Raw genomic sequence first — 19,365 nt, forward strand, 5'->3', positions numbered from 1 at the left:
GGTTCGACTGTCTCGGTTCAATTCGCGTGTGTTCCGTTCGGTTCATGCACTGCTCCTTTTTCTCATAGGCGAAGCATGTACACTCCAGAGCAGAAGGTGGCGGTACTGCGCCTAAAGTCAACCGCCAGTAGTAAACAAGAAGAAGTAGCAAAGCAACCTAGGCGGCAGCAGATGAAAATTAGTTGTGGAGAGTTGTGTGGGGATGGCGAGTGGGAAAGGACAGGAGCTGGAAGACGCGCCAGCAGCACATTATAGGTCTGCTGTATGGGAGCATTTTGCTTTCAGAGTGACCTACGATGACGGCGGCAAGAAAATTGTCGACAAAAGTGCCACAGTTTGCAAACATTGTGCAACGCGTGTTGTGTATGTTAATAGCAACACAAGCAACATGTCGGCTCACCTGCGGAGACATCATCCCAGTGAGAAAATTGGCAGTGCAAGGGGGAAAGGGGCAGAGGCGAAAGGACAACTTCTACTCCCCGCAGCTTTTAAACAGGCATACGGTGACGAGTCAGACAGGGCGAAATGCATAACTAAAGGAGTGGCATATTTCATCGCCAAAGATATGCAGCCTTATTCCGTGGTGGAGGGTGCGGGATTCCGTCACATGATTAAAGCACTGGAGCCACGATATAAAATCCCCTCCCGCAAACACTTGAGCAACACGGTAATACCCGCACTTTATGAAGAAACCCGACAAGAAATTGTTAAAGAGTTGTCTGACACAGCATCAGTAGCGCTAACTAGTGATGGATGGACCTCCAGGGCTACTGAAAGTTTCCTGACTGTGACTGTCCATTACATTACCTCAGAATGGGAGATGAAAAGCTCAGTTTTACAGACGCGCCCCCTTTATGAGAGCCATACTAGCGAGCATCTCTCTGAAGCACTGACAGAAGCAGTGACAGAATGGAAGTTGCAGAGGGGCAGCAGCACAATCCCTGTTACTACAGACAATGCAAAAAATATGGTGAATGCAGTCAATGCAACAGCTGGACTGGGGCCACAAATTGGCTGCTTTGCACATACTGTTAATCTTGCAGCCAAGAATGCAGTCTCAATAAATCCGGTATCCCGGCTCCTGGGGAAGATGAGGAAAGTGGTGGCATTTTTCCATCGGAGCACAACAGCCACCCACGCCTTAAAAACTAAACAGGAGATGCTGCAATTGCCAGTTCACAAACTAATTCATGATGTCCCAACTCGTTGGAACACAACATATGACATGCTGGAGCGTTATTTGGAGCAGCAAGCTTCCATCTATTCTGCTCTGATGGATAAAGATGTTAGGAAAAGTGTCAAAGATATTGCTGTTTTGACTGACAGTGAGGTAAAATTGGCAGAGGACCTAACCAAGATTCTCAAACCTCTGAAGAATGTAACAACACTCATGAGCACAGAAACATCCCCTTCAGTGTCCATGATCATCCCTCTGCAGAAGATGATACTGAAATCCATGACACCCAGTGAAGAGGACAGCGCCACCATCAAAGATGCTAAGGCAGCCATCACTAAAAACCTGAAAGACAGATACGGGGACCCTGATCTTCAGGACTATCTGCACAGAAGCACAGCCCTGGATCCAAGATTTAAGTCCCTGCCCTACTTGGAAGAAGACTCTATTCAGAAAATCTACAGTGTTCTCACCAGAGAGATCATGGAAATTGAAGAGCAGGTATTGTTTTTTATTCTGTAATTAGTACTAAATTTTATGTGTTTTTATCATAATTACAATTTCTCTCTTTTTTTAAAATCTAGAATACAGTATACTTGAGCCTTTGCATTTATTGTATTTTCTCAGTGTACAGTAGAGCATATAGTTTTAGTGTCTTTGCTGCTATGAGAGTGTTTGTTTTTATCAATATTTTTACCATACTATTTGTCATTTTATCATGCAGGTTCAACCCAGAGAAGCCCAGGTGGCCAGTTCATCCTCAGCTGGAGAGCCAGAGGCATCAAAAGAATCTCCTCCTCAGAAAAAATCTGTCATGGCAGAGCTTTTTGAGAGCTCTTTACATCAGAGAAGGGAACCACCAAGACTTTGTCCCAGATCACTGAGGAGGAGGTCATGGCATACAGGCTCACAGGATGCATTCCTGTGGATGAAAATCCACTTGCATGGTGGAGAAGCAACGAGCACAAGTACCCTCATTTTGCTAAATTGGCTCGACGTTACCTTGCAGTCCCAGGTACATCTGTACCAAGTGAGAGAGTTTTCTCTACAGCAGGAGACATTGTCACTGCAAGTAGATCTCGTCTTTTGGCAGAGAATGTGGACAAACTGATCTTCTTGCAGAAGAACATGAGAATACAATGAGTAGAGCCTTGTTGTTTAAGCAGTGCAGTATGTGTTAGTTTGGTTTATGCTATATTTTATATTGATGATTATTTACTGGATTATTTATTTTGTTATTTGAGATAACACAGTGGCACTTTAAGTTTGTAAGAAATCCAGCCTTATTTTTCTTTGATTGTTTTTCAAACACTGCACTTTCAGTTCAAGAGAAAGTTTTGAGTTTTGAGTTCTGTTTACCAAATAAATGAAGCACATGTTGGAACTAGCAATGTCTCCTCTCTTGCAGTGCCAGAATCTCAACCTAAGACTGTCACAATGATGTATCAAATGTCAGACTGCTTCATTCTTTCAGTTTTAACTTGACTATACAAGACATAATAGATCTTCCTAATAATCAACATATACCGAACCGAACCGAAAACCGTGACCACGAAACCGTGAACCGAACCGAACCGTGGATTTTTTGAACCGTTCCACCCCTAATGTAAATGTCACTTTCCATTAACCACTCATTGCAAAGAAACTAGGAATTCAACAAGGTTTTATTAACCAAACAAAAAAGAGTCTCAGTAAGGCAGTAAATTCATTTTTACTAATTCATAACAGCTTTATTGTCATGCATGTCAATCCACTTCCTCACTACAGATGGTACAGAAAGGGAAATGGCCCATTTCAAAATGGGAATAGCCCTGGTAGAGATGTAACCTTGGTGACTTGCGACCCCAGCTCTGGGCTTTAGTTGCAGAGGTCTGTCCCACAGCATCTGGCCGTCACAAGGCTGGGCCGAGAACTCAACAGGTGGCAGTCGGACGCCGTCATGCAACGTCTGAAGAAATTGATGGCTGATAGGAAGAAAAAAATCCAATAACTATTACTCCATCAACCACCATCTTTAATAAGATGACAAACAAAACACGACAATCAAACACGCAAAGCACCCACATCTTGAAACATAAGGTCTTAAGTAACAGGGGAGGAGAATGAGTTATCAAACAGCGAGACATGACTTCACCGGAGGAGGAAGACCGGTCAGCTAAAGAGCAGCATGTATCGGGTCGGATAGAAGGGCGTGTGTACTTACGGGCAGGAGGCAGGAAGAGCACACTTGCGCAGACGTCGTTGGGTCCGCTGCACGTCTCAACCCTGTTGGAACAGCCTCTATTGATACACCGGTTGCACCTCAGAGCTTCTCCTACAGATCAAGGATATATTAGATATGAGTGGTTGGTATTCTTTAAGTGGGCCATTTAAATGGAGACATTTGGGCTGTAGGCCTCGACTCACCAAAGCCGAAGGCCAACGCAAGCACCAGAACAACCGCTAAAGTCTTCATCTTTCTTCTCTCTCTGGACTGATCCTCTTGCTTGTCTAGAAGAAGAATTTGGATTTGGATAATGGGATGGAAGTGTCCACCCCATCGTCTATGAGTGTCGGGGGTGTGGTCAGGCCACCAGTGACGCCCCCTTCCTCCTCCTACTGGGCAGGTGTGTACCTCCTCTCTGGATGAACGGGAGGAAAACTTAAACTGAACTTAAACTTACTGAAAGGTCCAGTGGCTGTGATTCCCTATCGAGGATGATCGTTGATAGCCCGACATCTCCGGACCAATCCGCAAATTAGTGTTCAGCTGTGACTGCCAGGCAAGATGGATTCTCTGAACCAGAGCCAGGAGCGGCCTTGAATCTAAATGGTATACAGAGCACTACACTCACTAATTACTGATACCCAATGACACAGAATTGACCGCTCTTACCTACAGCCTCTTCAACAGTGCCAGGATTAGGGGTTTGACACCCATTGGAACCACCCACGGTCAAACGTATGCACTCACTGTATTGTAAGTTGTATTATTATATTGTACATACGAGCCACGAATTGGCATATATTTACTATTATACAGGGATACAATCTAAATTATTCTGATGACCGTGTTATGGTTAAATTAAGTTTAAGTATTCGATTTAAAGAAAATGTCTGTCTGATGCTGTGGTGGTGTGTTCATCTCATTCTCTGCTTTTTGTTTTTTGCAAATGACCCTGGAAATGAAACTGGTAAGCATCAGACATCGATTAGAATGGGGTACAATAGATATATGACATTAGATTACAATAAGTTCACAATAACGATTACACTCGACTGATTACAATTGATTACATTCAATACTATAAAATATTACATTGCCATAGTTTCTTTCATAATTCCATGTAAAGACATCATACATTAACAACAATAATTTAGATTATGTATGGGGTGTGTAAGGCTTGGAAAGGCCAGTTTATTATTACCGCAACCTTCAAACACACAGACCATTCACAGCGCTTTACATGGACACGAAACACATTTCCAAAGAATTAAAAGGGAAATCATTGAAATAAAAAAGTGAAAGAATTAGCAGTGTTCATTTGTACTCAGTAACAAATGCAGGTTCAACCAACGGAAGTTCAAATGGAGTCCTTCCTCTGCTCTCTGAAGGTGCTGAAGAGGAAGGTCCTCACTGGGATATCTGTGGACTAAGGAAATGTCATCCAATATCACAAGCCCTGACATGCTGTTCAATTCATAAATACCCAGCCTTTTAATCTATAACTTTATGAATCATGCCAGGTCTTCATAATGTTAACGTTAATTATGTTGGTATGATTGGCCAGAATTGTCAAAGGTAATGTCGATAGGTTCAGGCCTGTTTGACCTTTTTCAAATTTGGACACATCCACATGAGATGTTTGTATTTGTATGCGATTGATCGTTATTACTATGTAGTATTTGGGTCATTTTACACTTCATTATTTTGTACCTTGTTTACTCTGTTGGTAAGGAAAGGATGTTTTATTGGCAAACATCCTCAAACGATGCCGTTCTTTAAGGATTGCTGCAGGTGACCCGATCAGAACAAGGAAATAGAAAATTAAACCAAGAAGAAAGGAAAATCAGATCAGTGATGAACATTCAGTCTGGGCATCCAAAGACAGTCGCAGGGGTGTTTCTAGGTTTCATAAACATCCGGAGCTTAGCCCAGACGGAAAATGAAAATGCCAAAATTATTTCTATGCTTTATTTTTTCATAATGCTTCACCTGAATAAACAAAATATGCAGTTTATTATAGCTTAAAATAGCTACCTGACTGCTGTGATGGAAAATCTACATGTTACGTTTAGGTTCTTCTAAAATGTAAATCTTAGTGTTTCGTGTGATGTAATCTGGTTTCACATTCCATTCTTGGAATCTTGCTATTCTGCAGGGTCTTCTAAAATGTAAATCTTAGTGTTTCGTGTGATGTAATCTGGTTTCACATTCCATTCTTGGAATCTTGCTATTCTGCAGGGTCTTCTAAAATGTAATTCTTAGTGTTTCATGTGATGTAATCTGGTTTCACATTCCGTTTCCGTGTTGTATGTAGTTTGGTTTGGGCCTGTTTTACTTGACCCCCTGGGGAGCGTAGAGAAGCAAAGGGTGATAAGGAACAGCCTCAACCACCTTCTTAACCACCGAAGAAACTTCAATCAATAGATTAACATCTGGTTAACAAAGGCTTTTGGTTTATTGGAGGCCAACTGCCCTCAAGGATCCGATCTAAGTGTATAAAATGTTTTGATGTATCTTTGTTCGTACTATTATTACAAATATATATGACCACTAATTGTCAACAGTATTGTGTGCTTTTTGCATCTAAATATCTCATCTGCTTAGACGCAATATCTGATACAGAAATTGCCACGACACTGCTTTGCTGCTTATCCCCAAATGTCTAAAGTTCCATTCAAGTTATTTCAGAGTAAAATAAATACAAGTGAGACATACTTTACACACACACACATCTGACTGGGGATAGGATAGATTAATTCACTTGAGGTGGTAAACAGGCAGTGTTGCCACAGTTACCTTGAAAATGTAATCTGATTACTCCTTAAAATAGAAACTTAGTTACTTTACTGATTACTTGATTTTAAAAGTAACTAAGTTAGATTACAAGTTACTTTATTAGTTACATTTTACCTGCGACAACACCCCCTGCCACCTCAACAATTGTTCTTCCACCCCCCCCAAACAATTCTGCGCAGGGGGCTGGTAGGGGGAATTCGGGGGGGGCCCCCCATCAGTACCTCTTGTATACAGGGCCCAGAATTTGGTGCTACGGCCTACGGCCCTGGGTGCACACACTGACACGCGGCTTTCAACCGCTTCCGCCAAATTTCTAATGCGAATACAAAATATCACTGCGCGCTTTACGGGGTGATCACCGGACGCATCTCCACGTGCGTGACGTAAACAGCGCGTTCTAGCGCTAGAGCTGCTCGGACCTCCCTGTGGGTTTAGTTCTCTGGCGAAAACGTAGAGGCACCCACGCGTTCTCTCTGCTGCCGTTGCTCCAGCGCAACACACACACACACACGCAGCACCGTGCGACTAATTCCGACGCAAATAAAAACTGGTTGCGCGGACTCTGGAGAGTCAAGGTAGACACTCGCCTCTGATAGAATGAAGTCTTTGGAAACGTACTCTTCACATGCACACGCACTCTCACACTAACAGGCAGACACACACCACTCCATCGCTCTCAACTCCAATCGGTGATCCGATGAAAAAATAGTAACGCACAGTGACTATGAGTAACTTTAATCCGATTACTGGTTTGGAAATAGTAACGCGTTAGATTACTCGATACTGAAAAAAGTGGTCCGAGGCCAGTAACGCGTTACTGGCATCAGTGTAAACAGGTTATGTTTTTAAACTGTTTATTCTCTTGTCAGAAGGACTATCTAGGCTACTTATAAATAATTAAATATTTGTACTTTTATTTTAACCCAAAAATTACATTCAGGGCTAATTAAACACAGGGTCTGTGATTAGGATGTCTGGGTACAGGGTCTGCGTTCAGGGCCTAATCGACCACACGTCCTGCCGTCCTCCGAGCTCCAGGAAACGCACCAAGTTCCAGGTGGTTAATATTTAGCTCAGACGTCGTTCACTCAATCCATTCATGATCCAACATTTGACCGCAGCTGACCTCAGATCTGGTGAACTGGGCTTTTATTTCACGTCATACGTTTCGACCAATCCTGTTGCTGAAGGCAGAATTATTTGCAGACAACCTAGACCAGCACATGAACATTTTAAAATGTAAATACACACATTCCTGTATAATTAAGGTGTATGACAGCTCTCTCTGCTGGACAACAGTCTCACACCAAACTACATTTTCCGTTTGAACCAACGTAGCTATATTACATTGATGTGAGACGGCCAGACGGGTTGGTGGATTGAACGTGTTGTAGTAGCAGTGAATGGCCTGCGGGACAGTATGTACATTATTAAATACATGAATAGGCTCGTATTTACTAGTAATATATGGAGGTTTCATATTTTTACAAAATGGATTATGCGAACATTAGTCTCGCAAAGCCAGACCAAACTACAGCAAGTAGAATGGTCTTGAGGGGTCTATCCGTGGGGAAACTGGGCAGGCCTGTTTTTATTTCTTTAAACCAATCACAATCGTCTAGGGCGGGGCTAAGCCCGGGAAGCAGCAGCGGTGTCCATGCAAAATAGAGCCGGGGGGGGGGAAATGCCAGCAACCGGAAGGGGAGGAGTCGCGGCGAAATCCGACGCTAGGCAATAGACGCTGTCCACTTCCGTTCAACCAGACTATGTGAACATTGCTGAATAACAATCATGTATATTAAATGTATTGCAGGAGTTTAGCTTGACATTAACCAAGTTAAAGAACAATTAAATGAACCGCACCAAACATGTAGAAGTCTATGTGGGATTTTAATATATAAACAAAAACACTTGACAGAAGTTGAATACAATTTTGTAAAGGAAAGCAGAGGAAAACATTTTCCCAAATGAATCTTTTCAAAATGTCACCACCATTCCGAAAGCAAGTGAAGAGGTTTGTGTAAAAGCAGTCCTCCCTGAACAGCTCTGTCCCTGACTCTAAACCCTGACTCTCAACCCTAACGGTAAACCCTCTGAGGGCAGGAAGACGCGCCTTCAGTGTAAAGGTTTGAACCACAGAGAAGGAAGAAGAAGCAGTAGTGAAGTAGTGAGGTTAGTGACAGATGTGAGGGAAAGGCGTGTGGAAGCACACGGTTACATGTGGGGTCAAGAAGATCACTCCCACTGGAGGTCATTGATCCATCAGCCTCAGACGGCTGAGCTCAGCAGGTCTTCTGGAGGACGAGGCTCAGATGAACTGAGGAGACGGGACCAGCAGGATGTCAGGATCAGGGCGGGTTCAGCTCAGGTGTGTCTGCCCCTGACCAAACAGGATCAGGTGAGGTTCAGCTCAAGTGTGTCTGCCCGGATCAAACAAGGACATGATTAGGTTCAATATTCAAAAGATGCAACATTATCTGAACCAAAGAGACGTCATTAAGGAAAAGACAGGCTTTGGTGCGCCTTGCTCAAGGACGCATCACTGAATTCTGAGGACTTGAACCCGGCACCATTGGTTTGAGAGTTGAACCCCCAGCCCCCTACCTGGTCCACTATGTCCAGATGATGTAAAACTTACGAGGAATCCTTGATGGTAAAGTCCTGGTTGTCCTCCAGATGTACAGCTTCTCCATCAGTCCTCCAGATTCCTGGTCTGGTTACAAACGTAATTTGTCTCTAATGGAAGGTAACAAACACAGTAGTAGTTGGGCTCTAATGTAAGGTCACAAACACAGGAGTAGTTGGGCTCTTATGGCACGTAACAAAGTAGCAGCTGTAGTTTGTCTGGTAAACAACCACAATAGTATGCCGTAACTTGTACTGGACAAACTAACCCTGCGTTACAACAAGTCCACTCAATGTTTATTTTATGCAAACTTACGTGGATCCTGGTTGGTAGAGTGTTGTCGTCCTCCAGATTCTTGGCTCCTCAGCCGTCCTGGTCTGGAACAAACAGTGCGAGTCTGGCCCCAACGTCTGGTAACAAACATGTAGTTTGTCTTATTTTTAAGCCCTTTATTTTCACTTTGTTGTTAGGTAAATACCAACTTACAATCCTTGATGGTAGAGTGATGGTCATCCTCCAGATTCACGGCTCCCCTACCATCTCGCCTCCGCTCCAGAAACACGTTCTAGTAAGAAAACACAGCGGTAGTTGGTTAACGCATGTCAAAGTAACAGCTGTAATTGCCCTTTAAGTCAACCGTGTAAGTAAATACAAACTTACGAGGAATCCTTGTTGGTCAATTCCTAGTCGTCCTCCAGCGTCTCAGCTCCTCCATCAGCTCTCCTCAGACAAAGTCCTGGTCTGGAACAAACAGCGGAAGTCTTGCTTCAACATGTGGTAAAACAGATGTAGTCGTCTGGTATTTATGGTACAAACGCCGGTAGTGTGTGGTAGCAGTATTCTACGAGAAGTGGCAGTGAGTGTGATGATCACTTCAGAGGCAAGCTCCATCTACCCCACGACAGACGTCCTTCACCAGGCAGGGACTCCACCAGCCAGTTCCTTCAGCACGGCTCCTCCATCAGCTCCTTCAGCCATGGATTCCTGGTCTGGTTACAAACACAGTTGGTCTCAGCAGTAAATCCCCTGGGGACGCAACACACCCCACCTCCTGCATCTGAGGTTTACTTGTAAAATGGAAGACAAATTTAAACACTTAAATTAGACAACGTCTGCAGTTTGTCGCGTTCAGCAATTCATCCACTACAGTCGTAGCAGCACTAGTAACAATAATGGCACATATGACTCATACCTAACCCCCGTATGAATTAACTCAAATCACAGCTTGGCACAGATTTAAAGTCATAAGATGATCAAAACCAGACCTAAACTACCGTGGATTTTAGTGTTTCAGATGAGCTTGGTGATGTTACCCTCTGTTCCGGTGCTGCAGGCCCCTGGTCTCCAGCCTCAGTCTCCGGTCCATCCTGGCACCACAAGTCTCCGGTCCCCAGACTCTCAGCCTCACCTTTCAGCTACAGCAGCAGGTTTATATCAGCATTTGCCCAACAATAAACTTAATTGACTCATCCGAAACCGAGTTACACAATTAATTGAACTATTATTTTATAACTCAAGGCTAGAAAAGACTTGAGACCAGACATGAGCATCCCGTTTTTGGGAATGATGACAGAGCAGTCCACAAGTTTATAGAAGTGGTTCAGGCCATGCATTGAAACTGACCTGAGAAGACTCTACTCACACACCAGAGCACTGACCTGTTCTGGAGGACTTCTGACAGGAGGTGGCGGTCTGGCTCTGGTTGAGGAGGTGGAGGTCTTGCTCTTTGTGAGGAGGCAGACACCTTGGGACAAACTACATGTTACCTTCTCAACCTTGTACAGATCTAGAGTATCTTCTACTGTAACATGTGGGAAGGACGGCCATTATTTTAGCTTTGATATTATCCAGTTGGTAACTCTGCAACAAAGTCGTTGTTTAACGTCATTCCATTGGGTAGGGTTTAACTTCTGTGGCAATTAATGACAGCAGATATTTAGGACGTACAAAAGCTGAAGTAACAAAAAACACTAATCAGTATCGATATTAAATCAAATTTACTCAGCCATATTCAGGTGCTGGGTTCCGTTGAAGAAATGTCAAATTGTCTTCCACCTTGAAATGATTTTCAGCCTTCACTGATGTCAAAAATGGGGCCGCAAGTAGAACGCCGTTTTGTACGCAGCGAGAGTCCAGTCACGTCAACGTGGTTAAAAGTACGGTGCAACCATTGGAAATTATCAACATATTGTACGACGTACGTGTCAGTATGTATTTAATATCAAACTTAAGTTGTTTAAGATAGGGGGCAACAATTCCCTATGGAAACCGACCCATAATAAAAAGAAGCCCAATTCCTGAACTATCCAACCATCTTCATGGTTTAAAGATTTACAGACTTGACATGCCATTGTGTTCTAATAACCTTTGTCTGCTCCCTCGTTACTTATAAAACTCTACATCTCCATCACTAGAGTGTTGCATCCTACTCATGGGGGTGTGGTCTGAGTGAGCAGAGATGCATGCTGGGATACAGTGCTGTCTGAAGTCTTCAGTTCTTTAGACACGCCCCTCAGGAGAAACCAAGTGTTTGAGAATCTGTTGTGACATCAGTTACATGAGCTGGAATATCCTTCTAGATGGCGCCAGGATTCTCAGAGGAGAAAGGCCAAGAGGAAGATGTGAGGGTTCTTCCTCTCAGCCAGTGGAACACAACAACGGTCTTCATAAGAGTACCATGGAACACTTTGAAACATTCTCCTCTGTACACCTTGAAGCCCCAGTGAAGGTTTCCTTACCTCCTCAGCTGAAGAGCACAACTTGAGCTCGAAGAGCGCACTAGCTGGAGTTCCCGGATTGGTTCTGATTTAAGGGAACCAATCGTTCAGCTAGTCCTGTCCGAAACAAATACAGTACAGCCTGAGAAGACGTGCAACTGAGAGCAAGACAAGATCCACAGGGCTCTCCATCAATCCAGCCAGGTAGGAAGAGCCGTCTCATTACAGGTCTGAAGGTCATCTTGAATATCCATTTAGATCCCTTTCCAACGTCAGACTCTCCTTGTGGAATTCCTTTTGGTGTCCATCCTCCATTGATCCTGATTGGTGTAGGCCTAGTTTGAAGTCACTGATCTGAACACGCCGCTTGCATCCTTTTAGACTTGAGTTGGGTACTCTCCTTCCTGCCCAGTGTGTTGGATATCGCTCTGGAGCGTCGCTCAGGGCTCTTCATGTCTACTGGAGGCCCTTAAGTAAACGTGTGGCCGTCCATCAGGTATGATTTATTTGACCATGCCAATATCCCAAGTCAATCACACAGACCCCCGTATGAACATTATCACCGTCGAAGCAAGCCAGACACACACACAGAACCAAGGACACGCACATAGAACCCCATGCCAGGTGGAACCAAACACACGTAGAACCCCATGCCAGGTGTGTGGGAGACACACAGTAGAACCCTAGCGATGATTAAAAATCATCACACACACACACACACACACACACACACACACACACAGAGCCATTAAAGGCCAAACAATCATGCAGGGTAAAAACCTCATGCCAAATAACGTTCCATCCTCCACCCCCAGCTCTCTTGCCAGGGCACCAAGAACAGAACAACCAATGTCTCCAGAGACGTAAATTATGTACAACATTCTTCAGTGGCGTCCCACATTGGTGATGGATTATGCTTGACAAATCCCAGGTTTATTCAACGTCTTTGAACTCATGTCTTTGTAGTCCAATGGTTTCCTGAGTGAGGGGCCTTCACAGATGCAAACGGTCCAGCTTTAGTCAGCCTGAGGACAGGAAGGAGGTCATCTGTTCAGAAGACCACCCAGTGGAGGGGGGTGGCTCTTGAGGAGCAGGAACTATCTGGGGATGGCCCCAAATAAGACCTTCTTGGAAATGAAACTGTTCCTGGGGAGTCACGATGCCTGGAGGGGACTGTTGAATGTGTTCCATGGATCTCTGTGTCAGACTGAAGTTGTGTTTTAGTCGTTGAGATGAGGAGCCCCCTCATCTCCCCCTGGTGTTTCTCCTTCTGAATCCCTGTCTCCATCTTTAAGAACATTCCAGTCCATGTAACTGACGTCACGACAGTTTCTCAAACACTTGGTTTGCCCTGAGGGGGCGTGTCTGCAGACCTGTAGACTTGAGACAGCTCTGTATCCCAGTATGCACCTCTGCTCACTCAGACCACAACCTCATCAGTAAAGCAAGACTCATGTGATGAAGATGCGGAGCTCAGGAGAGTAGCTGGAAAGAAGACTGAAGATATCAGAACCCAACCCATTACTCCAGCTTACAACAATAGAGCCTGTAACCATTTTAACAAATCATTAAAACCAACATAAACCAAACACCTAAGTAACCCATGAACCAATAAAACATCCTTTCAGATAAACCTTCAGGTAACGGGGTAACTCACCAGGAAGCCAAAATACATCAATGTGCCCAAGAGTAATGAGAAATTAATGACTTACAGTTTGCAGTTCTCCATGGTTAGGTTTGGATACTCACAGAACTGCAGTTAAATATCCATGAAAGACCTTTGAAGGAAGGAACAGTTTACTCATGGTCCCCAAACTCGGGCACTGTCCCACAGTTCAACATCAACCATCTCCATTAAATCAGATAAATGAATGACAATACAAATTCAGGGCTTTTGGGATCATCCAACTTTTAAATAATGATTAAGATAATTAACTAATCCAGCTTTTTAATATAAATTATACTAGGCTAATAATTTGACTCATTTGTCAAGAGTGATTTACTTTGACAAGTTTGAAAGTATAGTCTCTAAAATGTTACTTTCAGGTAGAATCATTATTCAAATTTCAAATGAGTTAAACCACCACAATCCCAGATTTCCTTCACACATTATCAGTGATTTATATTCAACATACAAGTCATGTAGTACCGCGGGAAGTAGGGGTGCTGGGGGTGCTGCAGCACCCCCTGTCTGAGGCCCTGTCTTATCACAGAAAACGATCATTTCTAAAAACTCCGGCCAAAGTGGAGATTTCTGAAAACGCCGGTTATGTGTTGTCGTGTCAACGGGGAGAAACGGGATTTTAGGTTCTGAAGCGTCACATTATGCACCAGGAAATGCTTAACGTCATGTGAGCGCCCGCTGTACCGTATTGGTCCGAATATAAACACAAACCCCATTGTAAGACGACCTATATTTGGAAAAAAGATTTGAAGACCAGATCTTCTTTTTAAAATAAATAGTATTCATTGAAATATACGAAAATAAAAAAGGCATAGAATAAAACACTGCATTGCCACTAAACAGTAGTGCAAATAGGCCGTACTGATGTGTACACCAAAGACTATTCCTGACACTCCTCTGCCCCGCTGTGTTCGCTCTGGCTGTGGTCGCTCCGCACTGTTTCGGCCCGTGGCAAAGTCATCCTCGCTGCTGTCAAAGGCATTTTGAGACGCAGCATTTATTTAATGCTCATATGGCCTAGTGCTGAAAAAAAGTTATATGAAAAAGTGTGAGGGGAGCGGTGGTGCGCTAAACTTGTTCTGTGAGCAGCTGGATGTGAACCATGGTGAACACAACGATCGATTTTCGACTGTGCGCGCATGCATGTAATTGCATGTAATTGAGCTGCGCTGCTGTATATCTTTTTTTATCAATGTAGCGAGTTGCGAGTCTAGTGCGGGCCGAGTTCTTTTTTCCAGCACCCCCTGCTGAGAATACGTTCCCGCGGCTGTATACTTGACACAATTCTACTCACATCAGGTTCAGATGAGATGCTCTTCTTTACTTGAAAAAGTCTTTAACCTGTGAAACAGGAACAGAAGTCAAATAAGTCACAACAGACTTCAACAAAACAGTACACTACACACACACGTTTTCTGGAAACACAACAACATACCGCGTTTGAGAGACGCTACACTGCCAGCAGTGGAGGAGACCTACGTACTGTCCGGTTCCCTTTTAAGTGAAACGCACCAGATGCAACCAATTAACTCATTAAGAAACCCACTTGGCAGGCGAGCTGCGGCAGGGGAGCTTGGTAAAACTCAACGCAGGTTCGGCGCCCTCTGGTCGCCTTGGGAACAGTGAGAGGCTATTCCAGCGCTGTGTTTGATCTTAAATGACCTCCCTCGTTTTAATTAAAGGGATGAGTCTGATTTGACTGATTTTGATTCATACTTCAAAACGAAAAAAGTATTCATTCAATTCACCACTGTGTGTGTGTGTGTGTGTGTGTGTGTGTGTGTGTGTGTGTGTGTGTGTGTGTGTGTGTGTGTGTGTGTGTGTGCGTGCGTGTGCGTGCGTGTGTGTGTGTGTGTGTGTGTGTGTGTGTTACTGTTTGATGTCAAGTTGGTGAAAAGGAAGTCACACACCACACACACACACACACACACACACACACACACACACACACACACACACACACACACACACACACACACAGACACACCATATGCATGCACACACCACACACATATAGATTCACACACAATATTGACACACACGACAACATATAGATATGCACACACACACACACACACGATGGATACAAACAATATATATACATGCACACACCATAGGTATACACCATATAGATACACACACACACACCATAGATACACACCATATAGATACACGACACCATAAAGATTAACACACCAAATAGACACACACCAAAGATTAACTTAATATAGAAACAAACTATATAGATATCCCCCCCCCACACAGACACACACAGACACACACACACACACACACACACACACACACACACACACACACACACACACACACACACACACACACACACACACACACACACACGCACACAAAAAACAATAGATACACTCCATGCAGTTCTGGTCACTAAATACTACTCCTCCTTCTCTCTTCTCCTTCTCCCCTCTTATCCTTTTCTCCTCTCCTTCCTCCCTTCTCTGTCTACCTTCCACGCATTACGCATTTGTATTGCCTCTGCTCAAGAGAATAGATTTGGGTGGGGATTTCTAGGTTTCATAAACATCCGGGGCTTAGCCCAGAGGGAAAATGAAAATGCTGGGCGCCAAATTCATCTGTATGCTTTATTGTGCATGCAAACTTTTTCATTATGCTTTATCTAAATAAACGAAATACGCGGTTTATTATAGCTTTAAATAGCTACCTGACTGCTATGCTGCTTATCCCTAAACATCTAAAGTTCCATTCAAGTTATTGCAGGGTAAAATGAGGTGAGTGAGGCAGACCTTACACATATACACACACAATCTCTCTTTCTCACTCGCTCTCTCTCTTGCTCCTTCTCTCTCTCTCTTGCTCCTTCTCTCTCTCTCTCTCTCTCTCTCTCTCTCTCTCTCTCTCTCTCTCTCACACACACACACACACACACACACACACACACACACACACACACACACACACACACACACACACACACACACACACACACACACACACACACACACACACACACACACACAGATCTGACTGGGGATAGGATAGGTTAATTCACTTGAGGTGATAAACAGGTTGTTGTTTATTCTCTTGCCAGAAGGACTATCTATACTTATAAATGTTTATGAATATTTTTAATTAATTTTTTTCCCAAAGATCATATTCGGGGCTAATTAAATAACATCCGAGGCTTTAGCCCCGAATAAAACAGCATAGTGACGCCACTGGACAGTCGTAGATCATTTGAGGAAAATATACAGCCATGACACTATCCATGTCCTGAATGATGGGCTAGCAACCCAGAACTGCAATCGAGCAAACTGTTACCTCATGAGCAGTATATTCCCTATGATTCATACTGCTTCCTCATGGGCAGTATATTCCCTATGATTCATACTACTTCGTCATGGGCAGTATATTCCCTATGATTCATACTGCTTCCTCATGGGCAGTATATTCCCTATGATTCATACTCCTCATGGGCAGTATATTCCCTATGATTCATACTACTTCGTCATGGGCAGTATATTCCCTATGATTCATACTGCTTCCTCATGGGCAGTATACTATTCCCTACACATGAGGATTAAACATTTGCCTCATGTGCAGTAGTCCCTAACAATGAAATAAATAATGGAGAAAAATAGAGACTGTTTCCGGCATGGAATTCATTAATGACCCCAATTTATACAGGAAATATCAATCTTCTGCTGATTTGTTGGTAATTCCGATTTGTTTTTGTTGGTGATATGATTGACATTGAATGCCATCTTCCTTCCCCTCCTCTCTCCTGTTGCGGTTGGATAGTCAAAAACATTACGTCCTATCCTTTCTTCACCTCTTTTTTTTACCTCGATGGAAAAGTCAAGGAAAGATGTGGAGGTGTCTGAAACACAGAGGGGAACTCTACACCTTGTCCTATAAAACTCAATAAAATAACTTCCTTTGTTGTCTGAGTTTCACGCCCTGCCTATCCATGTTCTAGATATTGTATCATGGCCTGTATAAGGTGACACGTCGTTCTTCAGAGCTGTATCAATCCCACCACCTCTGCGACAAACAAAGACATCATTGTGGTTGAGAATAAAAGTTCATTAATAAAGACGGCTGTTGATACACCAAAGTGACTGAGCTTAGTGAATTGTACGACTTAACACTCACACTTTGTCAGCTATACACCTCTGCACATGTATAAACCATCACTAACAAGATTACTTAAACGTGATCCACAGAGACATCCAAGACACCGCATTATCATTGAAGTAGCCAGCCGCTTGTGTTGTCTGTGGTGGCGAAGAATCTCTTTTATTGTTTATTTGATATGTTGATCCTCTGCCTGATGTCCAATATCCCTGATTTGCAATGAATGAATGTCTTCCCTAAAAAGTTGAAATTATAATTATGTAAATTTGCATGTCAGCCCTTCTAAGAAGAATTTCAAGTTCATACATTTGGAGGCCCCTCCGTCTGAGAAGGTTCCCGACCCCTGCCTTCACGTAATGGGCCTACTCCCACTTTACATGTAAATGTCACTTTTCATTAACCACTCATTGCAAAGAAACTAGGAATTCAACAAGGTTTTATACACCAATTAAAAAAAAAAGAGTCTCACAGACAGTATATACATTTTACAGATTCATAACAGCTTTATTGTGATGCATGTCAATCCACTTCCTCACTACAGATGGTACAGAAAGGGAAATGGCCCATTTCAAAATGGGAATAACCCTGGTAGAGATGTAACCTTGGTGACCTCCGACCCCAGCTCTGGGCCTTAGTTGCAGAGGTCTGTCCCACAGCATCTGACCGTCCAAAGTTTGGGCTTAAGACCAAACTTTTGGCATTCGGTCCACTCCATGCAATTTCTGAAGCTACTTTTGCCTAATAGGAAGAAAAAAATACAATAACTACGACATCAACTACCATCTTTAAGATGACAAACAAAATACGACAAGCAAACCCGCAAAGCACCCACACCCTGAAACATAAGGTCTTAAGTAACAAGAACACAGGGGAGGAGAATGAGTTATCAAACAGCGAGACATGACTTCACCGGAGGAGGAAGACCGGTCAGCTAAAGAGCAGCATGTATCGGGATGGATAGAAGGGCGTGTGCACTTACGGTTGGGGTAGGGAGGTGTGAGCAGCACTTCGGCGCACATTACTCTGGGTCCCTTACACGTCACCACCGTGGTAAAACCGGCTCCAAATATATTATACTGCTGGTAGCACCTCAGAGCTTTTCCTACAGATCAAGTATATTAGACATGAGTGGTTGGTATTCTTTAAGTGTGCCATTTAAATGGAGACGTTTGGGCTGTAGGCCTCGACTCACCAAAGCTGAAGGCCAATGCAAGCACCAGAACAACCGCTAAAGTCTTCATCTTTCTTCTCTCTCTGGACTGATCCTCTTGCTTGTCTAGAAGAAGAATTTGGATTTGGATATCAGGGACTCTTATCACTTGGTCCTCCACACAACTGTTAACTGTTAACCATAATTCTTTAGAGAGGGATCATTTTAGTTAGGATTATATACTATTTCATTTATCTTCAATTTGTATTGGTTAATCAGATTTATCTTGACACGATTGTGATTCAGCCTACGCATAGCATGCCCGCACACTCAAAACCAGACACACACGACATCGACGAAGTTCTAGACTGGTCTGCAGAATACAGAGCCTGTGTAACATAGAATCTTTAGAATTCTATCAACTATACGTGGACCGTAACCCTCCCCCCCCACACACACGTCAGACGTGTGGTAATGATAGTAAAAATATATACTTGGAGGAAAGGTGGTTCAAATTCATTTTAAACTGTGCTGCCTTTTCCTATGATTGAAAGGAAGCACCTTTTCATCTCTCCTTGACCCGCGCATGGATCGAAAGAGCACAAGTCTATCTTCGGAAAATTGTAGTTTCACTCTAGAGACGGTAGAGGTCAGCAATACTCGCAGTCGCGCATTGACGTCGGTTAGGAAAAAATGAATCTTATTCATTCAATCCATTTTAAACAAGTGCTGTCATTCCTTATTTTCGAAAGGAGGCACATTTTCATCTCTCCTTGACCCGATGAGGTTTTCCACAATGGTTAAAGAAAGGAGGCATAAAGGTTAGGAGATTTGACAATCTGTAGAGGCCCCTAATGACGTTTTCCACAACGGTTAAGGAA

General features: G+C 43.4%; 3 long non-coding RNA genes across 11 annotated transcripts; all 3 read right to left on the reverse strand.

Moving 5' to 3' along the window:
• Nucleotides 1-2,826: 2,826 nt before the first annotated feature.
• On the reverse strand, nt 2,827-3,696 carry LOC130371304 (uncharacterized). Its single transcript, XR_008893178.1, has 3 exons — nt 3,581-3,696; nt 3,378-3,488; nt 2,827-3,138 (listed from the first exon to the last, which is right to left on the reverse strand). It is a non-coding gene; the product is annotated as an uncharacterized LOC130371304 (long non-coding RNA).
• Nucleotides 3,697-8,060: 4,364 nt separating this feature from the next.
• Nucleotides 8,061-14,698, reverse strand: LOC130371303 (uncharacterized). Of its 9 annotated transcripts, none has more exons than XR_008893177.1 (11): nt 14,639-14,698; nt 14,498-14,544; nt 13,232-13,297; nt 10,461-10,880; nt 10,116-10,217; nt 9,698-9,791; nt 9,463-9,543; nt 9,289-9,367; nt 9,118-9,212; nt 8,815-8,912; nt 8,061-8,596 (listed from the first exon to the last, which is right to left on the reverse strand). It is a non-coding gene; the product is annotated as an uncharacterized LOC130371303 (long non-coding RNA). The 9 variants fall into 9 exon arrangements; XR_008893172.1 differs by having other exon boundaries at nt 10,461-10,546; nt 10,804-13,297; XR_008893173.1 differs by having other exon boundaries at nt 9,698-9,786; nt 10,461-13,297.
• A 2,864-nt stretch (nt 14,699-17,562) lies between these two features.
• Nucleotides 17,563-18,663, reverse strand: LOC130371305 (uncharacterized). The gene is made up of 3 exons (XR_008893179.1): nt 18,527-18,663; nt 18,314-18,436; nt 17,563-18,072 (listed from the first exon to the last, which is right to left on the reverse strand). It is a non-coding gene; the product is annotated as an uncharacterized LOC130371305 (long non-coding RNA).
• Between the last annotated feature and the right edge of the window lie 702 nt (nt 18,664-19,365).

The sequence above is a fragment of the Gadus chalcogrammus genome, chromosome 18 (assembly GCF_026213295.1).
Source record: "Gadus chalcogrammus isolate NIFS_2021 chromosome 18, NIFS_Gcha_1.0, whole genome shotgun sequence".
In the NCBI taxonomy this organism is placed as follows: Eukaryota; Metazoa; Chordata; class Actinopteri; order Gadiformes; family Gadidae; genus Gadus; species Gadus chalcogrammus.